This window comes from Miscanthus floridulus, chromosome 11, assembly GCF_019320115.1.
Source record: "Miscanthus floridulus cultivar M001 chromosome 11, ASM1932011v1, whole genome shotgun sequence".
In the NCBI taxonomy this organism is placed as follows: domain Eukaryota; kingdom Viridiplantae; phylum Streptophyta; class Magnoliopsida; order Poales; family Poaceae; genus Miscanthus; species Miscanthus floridulus.
The window spans coordinates 43,392,421-43,399,716 of NC_089590.1; the positions used below are offsets into that span (position 1 = coordinate 43,392,421).

At 45.0% G+C, this 7,296-nt stretch overlaps 1 pseudogene; it reads left to right on the forward strand.

Annotated features, from left to right (window-relative positions):
* Nucleotides 1–3,286: 3,286 nt before the first annotated feature.
* Nucleotides 3,287–6,267, forward strand: LOC136493023 (small ribosomal subunit protein eS10z-like; annotated as a pseudogene).
* The last annotated feature ends 1,029 nt before the right edge of the window (nucleotides 6,268–7,296 follow it).

Genomic DNA, 7,296 nt, shown 5'->3' on the forward strand with positions numbered 1-7,296 from the left:
AAATGCTTAGAAAAGGAAAAGGGCCGGCAACAATCAATTCGGCTCGGCAAACCAGTGGCCCAGCGTGGGGCGTGGCCCACACGCGAGATGGCCCACGATGGGGAGCCCATGCGCTGGCACTTTAGCAAAAGAGCCCTCAGACTTTTCCTGAACTACGCCTAAGCTCTATTACTATTTATTCCTCTCTCTAGCGAATTCACTTAACCCCTTGGATTTTTCCAAATTTTCCCACGCGCACCCCCGACCACCCCATGCACGGCCACCAGGGCCTGCGCGGACCCATTTAGCAGGTCAGTCGCCATCTATGGCTAAATGCGCCAAGATGGGTGGTGGTTAGGGGCTTAGAGGCATACTAGTGCGAGCTGTAGCGGTGAGCGGCTATCCATGGCGGCGGCGCGATCGTTCCGATGAGAGAGAAGGATGGAGGGGGAGAAAAAGTGGTGCACAAGAACCAGTGACATACCATGAGTACAGCCAATGCATCTATGAAGTGGGATAGACCCCGTGCGGTGCTGGCCACGTACGACCGAGCATGATAGCGGCGCTCCGCGATGGACACCGATGCGTTACCACGCCGTCGATGAGCATCCTAGCCAAAATAGCATGAGCACCGAATGGAGGAAGTCAAGGCAAGCTCAAGGTTACAAGCAATTGAACTGCTACCACTCCTACGTGCCTTACCTCCCAACCTACCGGTTCGACGATGTACCTGACTAGCAGCGAGCAAAAACACCAATTTGCCGGTGGGTTGTGACCGGCTGAGCTTGAGGGGAACCAAGCGTCTAGCTGACTACCTATGCCACTCACTGGTGTGAGGAATTGGACTGAGAAGCCTTGAGCTAGGCGAATTGAAGGGGCGGAGAGCGTGATGCCTCGCATGCGACAGCGACTTCGGCCATGTGCTGGCGTGGCACTACCGACATACACTACCAACATACGCGTAGTCATGGCAGCAGAGGTAGATGGGATGAGCGGCTAGGAGCGCGCCACCAGACATAGCAGCGGCGCGGCGGTAGGTGAGGTGCATGGCTGAGAGCGTGTGCGCACAAGAGGGCGGTTGCGACCAAGACACACGGCTCAGCATGATAGATGAATTGGAGGGCGGAGCGACTGCCACTGCTGACCTAGCAATGATGGCCGCTGCCTTGGCTCGACTCCAGTGCGCGGCTCGGCGGCCAAAGGGTGGCGCGCATGCCGCGATAGTGGAAACCTAGCTGCAGCCGACCAGAGCCGGCCAACGCGAAGGCGAAGGCGCTGCGCAGCATCAGCCGGGCGCACGAGCTGGCCAGCGACTGTAGCCTAGCCACAGGCGTGAGCCTGATGCCAATAGCGTTGTGCACGCGGTGATCGTGAACTCAGGCCGATCGGCTACTATGAGTGACATGCATATATTTTAAAGTGAAGCAAAAGCTACTAACGATCACTAATTGAGGTTCAACTAATTCCCCTATCCTAAAGTCAACCATACCAGCTATCAAGCAGAGCAATCACAAAGACCAGAGAACAACCAGAGAGGGAGATAGAAGGATGTCAACATGAGTTTGTCGCGCTAAACGCCAGTTCATGAACCGAGCACTAACTCATGACTCGCATGCGCGTTCTAAGGAAGTTCGAGCCAATTTAAAACGAGCGAAGTGACATTCATCACCACTTCGACCTACACCCTGATCAAGTGCTCACTTAGAGGCAACCAACAACACCAAACCATGGAACTAGTGTTTAAGTATTTTAGTTAGAACTCAAATGCCAAAATAGCATTGTCCAACACTCTTTTCTGACTTAGAAAAGATAAGGGTTCAATTTGGACTTAACATCCATAAACACTTATTGCCACAATTTTTAAGAGGTCTATACCTTATTAACTTCAACCAAGAAATACTACATGCGATAGCCCATACTTTACACTAAACCATAGGAACAAAATACTTAAGCACTATTTAACTATTTGCTTAATATAATTCACGAAAAATGGTATTTTAAACATAAGTTCAAATTCTCGCCGATTCAACGAAAAGTTCTAGTTTAATTTTTGGATTTGATGTTTAAGCTCTCAAAACGCTGGTTAACACTATTCTCTTTCCAAACCTAAAGTTGCATTCTTTTCTACACTATTTGCTCATCATTTTTACATAAGCACTATACATAAGTTATATTTTGTTTTTGTTTATAGAAATTGTTTTCTGTTGACCTTAACCTAGGTGCTAAGCAAGCTCGTAACACTATAAGTGTTACATCGACGAGCCTCGATCCGCCCAAGCAGCAAGAAGATGTTGTGCTGAAAAGCGCATGTTACAAACCTATGTTTCAAGTGTTTTATATGCATGTTGCAAATTTTATGTGGATGTTGCAAAAGTAGATCAGGATGTTGCATATGTCGTAATGGCTATACACGTATGTTGCATATGTCGTAATGGCTATATACATATGTTGCAAGCGTCTGTTCCAAATGTTTTAGCTGTTTCAAACGTATGTTCCACGTATTTTATCTGGGTGTTGCATATGTTTCACGCTTTATGTTGTAAGTGTTTCATCCGGATGTTGCATATGTTTCACACATATGTTGTAAGTGTTTCATCTAGATGTTGCATATGTTTTGCAATGGATAGACACGTGTTTTTCCTCGTGTTTCGAACGTATGTTGCAAGTGTTTCTACTATTTTCAGATGTATGTTGCAAATGTGTTTCTCTAGATGTTACAAAAGTAGATTTGGTGTTGCACATGTTGTAGTGGGACCTATCTGTAGCACCTGCCTGCTGCAACTGCTGGGCCCGCCTACATGCGCGTGGGTGCAGAGGGGGCACGATTGGCAGGCACGAGAAACTGTGTGGGCGCAGATCGAGACAGAGTGGTGCGCGACACGGAGTGGCGTGGGCCCCACGTGAAGTAGGCGCAACAGCATGCCTACATGAAGCAGGCGCGGGCGTCCGGACGCCCGAGCGCTAGCCTTTCCGTTATAACTTTACAACTTGTCTTGTTTTGTGCAAATATCTGTTTTAAGGAAAATAAAATATATCTGTAGTAATAATAAAGAAAAATATAGTTTTTTAGTGGAAGAAAAATATAGTTGACCTTTAGTAGCAGGCCGAGGCGGAAACAAAATCAGTGCCCAGTGCATAAAGGTACGGCCCAGCGACGCAAAGCGAAACGGCCGAAATATGTATGTACCCCAGGTAGCACTGGGCCAAGTTGTTGCTAAAAAAATACTGGGTCAAGAAGCCCAGATGCAGAAGGCCCCGCCTCCATTTTGACGCATCGAACCAAACCCTACACCGCGGTGGCAGCTATATAAAAGCCATCTACCGACCGTGCGCTAGGGTTCGTCGTTGCTCCCACACGCCGCCGCCGCCGCCTTCCCAGCACCAGGCGCTCCAGCACCCGGAGGAGCTCGCCCTCCCGCCGCTCACCATGGTAAGATAGCACGCGCGACGCTTAATCCGCTGCTGCTCCTCGGCTTCCGTCTGTTCTGTTGCCGGTGTTGATATCGTGTCTGGTTTCTTCACCCGCAGATCATCCCCAAGAAGAACCGCAATGAGATATGCAAGTACCTCTTCAAGGGTACGTGATTCTTGGTCCACTGAACTCGCAGTAGGGTAGGTTGCGTTGATTGGTTGTTTCGTTTTCTGGGAGCTGGCAGATCTTCAAATTGTTCTTTATTAATATAGGAGAGTACTGTGTATTATTTTGAGCTCTCCTTTTTGTGTCAGTTTTAGCATCCCACAAACTAGCGAGCAGATATATAGGCTTGACACAGCGAGCTTGTGATCTAAGTCTGTCCTCCAGATTTGTTTGCCCCCTAAACTAGGGAATGGACATAGCTTCTGGTTCGTTGTTATATATATATTCATCACCGATAATTCAAAGCATGGACTGATGTGATCTGCGTTACTTTCATACAATTTCTGTTAATTTGATCTATCTGCTGCTGCAGAGGGCGTGCTGTACGCCAAGAAGGATTACAACCTGGCGAAGCACCCACAGATTGATGTGCCCAACCTCCAGGTGATCAAGCTCATGCAGAGTTTCAAGTCCAAGGAATACGTCAGGGAGACCTTCTCCTGGCAGTACTACTACTGGTATCCTCACCAATGACGGCATTGAGCACCTACGCAACTACCTGAACCTCCCGTCTGAGATCGTGCCTGCCACGCTCAAGAAGTCTGCCAGGCCACCAGGCCGCCCATTCGGCTCTGGCCCTCCTGGTGACCGCCCGCCAAGGTAAAGCCTTAATTCTTGAGGCGCTGTGGCATTCATGTTAATGTGTATACTTAACAAACGTGTCTAGTGATGATTTCACATAGTTTGCTTCTCATTTCTGGTGATGATTTCAGATGCAAAGTACAATCAAGTCTGAAATGTCTTTTTGTACACTTTTCATCTTTTGATGATTAGGGTTATCTAGTAAATTGCTTTTTTGATGGGTGCTTGTTATGCATTTTCCAATATGTTTTGTGAGATGCAACACTTCTACTACTGTTGTGTAGTTGGTTGTTGCATGAGTAAATAAAGAGTACATGTTTATTTAAGAATAGTGCGGTGTTGTACTTATTGTACTTATTTATACTGAGTTATAATTGGTTTGATAAAATCTGCTCTAGGATGAGATTTTGTTAATGATATCCTTGTAAAGAAGACAAACTAAATTTATACAGATCATATTCGGGTGCTTTTAACACTGTTTTACTGAGGAGCATATTAAAGCTATCCAGTTAGGTACAAATTGTTTAGTTTTGAATTGCTTGATGCTGTTATTTAATCTTATCTTTGCTTGTAATGTATGTAGGGGCCCAGGTCGTTTTGAAGGTGACAGGCCTAGGTTTGGTGACAGGGATGGGTACCGTGGTGGTCCTCGTGGCGCTCCTGGTGACTTCGGTGGCGATAAGGGTGGAGCTCCTGCTGAGTTCCAGCCGTCGTTCAGGGTAATCATATTCGTCCGTTGATGCCATGTTATTTTATTCCCTAGTTTTGAGCATACTGAGTTGAAATTCCACCTGCAGTTGTTCATGTCTTGTGCATATAGATACACATCATGCAGCTTGAAGTGAAATTGGCAATGTGAAACATCAGGGTGCATTCTAAGGGGTGGGCAAGCACTATGTTAGGATTGAAATGAATATGTTAGAAGTAATTTTTTCTGAAGTCATACTCCCTAGATTTGCTGGCAGTTAGGAATCTTGAATGGACTTCGGATGAGACAGCAATTCTATCCTGCACCAACTCATCTTTTATAGTAGTAACCATAACCATTATACTACTTTAAAAGATGGGAGTTGGTGGTGATTAGTCTGTTTGCTATCCTTGTGAGCCCTTCATTAAAGCTAGACATTTGGCACAAGGCCCTCCTTTAACTGTATTTAGTCGTAAATATTTGAATAAAGTCCATCATATCCTGTTAATTTACGAACAGAAAGCAGAGGTACAATGCACAGTTGTTGGGCTAGTCCTGATCACACTGCAACTGTGCTCCTGTGCCTCCAGAAATGTTCTTGTAGGAGAGGACATACGGGTATTGGGATAAAGTTAATTTTGATAGCTTTTCTCCTAGAAAGGTTTTACCTGATATATCTTTTAGTTTTAAAAGGGACTAGGTGATATTGAATGGAGATTGGATGTGATGGTGTATTGTGACTGTCATGCACCAACTTGTGTTTTTAAAGTAGTATATATTCGATGGATACTACATTAAAAGTCCGAGTTAGTGGTTGAAATAACATGTGGGAGTGGTAAGAGCTTGGCTGAGCTTTGAAGCAAATACAGCCTGTTTGTGCAGTCTCCTTGTAGGTACATTGTATATTTATGCTACATGCCATATCAGTAAACCTAATGCTTTTGCTCATTTTGCCAAATGTGTTCACTACCATTTTCTATAATTACAGTATTGCTAGTGTCAATTTGGCTTTTGTATGATTGAAAAATTCCATTTTCTATAATTACTGTATTTCATACTTGCTGATATATATTTCTGCAACTACAATATTGCAGAGTTCTGGTGGGAGGCCTGGGTTTGGCCGTGGTGGCGGAAGCGGCTTTGGCGCTGGCCCGACCTTCAGTCTTCCATGGAGTGAAGTTGCCTTAATTTGGACATGATGTTTCCGTTCGCGTGAGGCGTTTTAATTTTGAAGGACAGTTATTATGTACTAGTAATGTTATCCGGAGCGGCCAGTGCTGACATTGGTTCCAGTATAATAGTCTTTGCAAAACGCTTGGGTTTTCAAGTTAGTACTTTTTTCGCTAATATATAAGTAATCGACCTGCGTTTGGTGGTTGTCTGTCTGATGGATCGGTGATGCTGCGATGTTGTTTCATTTGTTGTGTCCTCTTGCTGTTTCTGTTTGGAGCCATGAGGAAAATCTATTCTGTCAAGGAACTGTACCAAATCTAATCTGTCAAGGTACTGTGGTTTGCTACGTAGTATTGTTTGTCTTCGGCTGTGGCTCTAGAGCTAAAGCAAGCTCAGCCTAATTTCTAATGGCGCCCTACAGCTGCTACGATGTCTGACGGCGCAAAATTGTGCCTAGGCAAGATATGCCCTATTTGCAAGGTATCGCCCCATGGATGCTACGAAGGCAGAATATAGTTCCAGTGATGCGAATGTTGTTCCAGTGGTATGAGCCTTCCTGGGTCGGTCGATTTTGCCTTCCTGGATTGGTTGATTTTTTGCGGCTTGTTTGCCTCTGCGTTGCAGGCAAGTATTGCATATATGTTACAATATATGTCGAGATGTCTTTTATATTGCCAGGTGAAACTTGAAGTACTTTCTTTCACATGGGTACGGGGGTTATCAGTAGGAACGCTTTAGGAGCTCAGATTCAGACTGAATTTTGTATTGCATTCCTGAACTTCTTCGAACACAATCCCATTAGTAGGAACGCTTTAGGTGCTCACATTCAGACTCAGTTTTGCTGCGGGAACTGTAGTAGCGACAACATGCTAACTGGAACTACATCTATTTACCATGTTTTACGATCACGTTAAGAATCTATCCAACTTCATTGTTTTACGAACTCACGTAAGAATCTATTCAACTTTATTTCGAATTTATCCAACTTCATTTCTTGTATAGATAACAAAGGCTCCGTTCGCTGGTCTGAAACTTGGTTGAAACTGGCTGAAAAACACTATTCTGTCTGAATTGTTGTGAGAGAAAAATACTGTTCCAGCTAAAAAAAAATAAGCCGAAGAAGAGATAAGCCGAACTGGGACCAAAAGGAAAAGGCATAGTATACGGTTTCTAACTGAGATTCCCTAAGCTAGGAGCTCAATATGGCACATTGGGCTCTCCTAGGCCCAGTCCATAA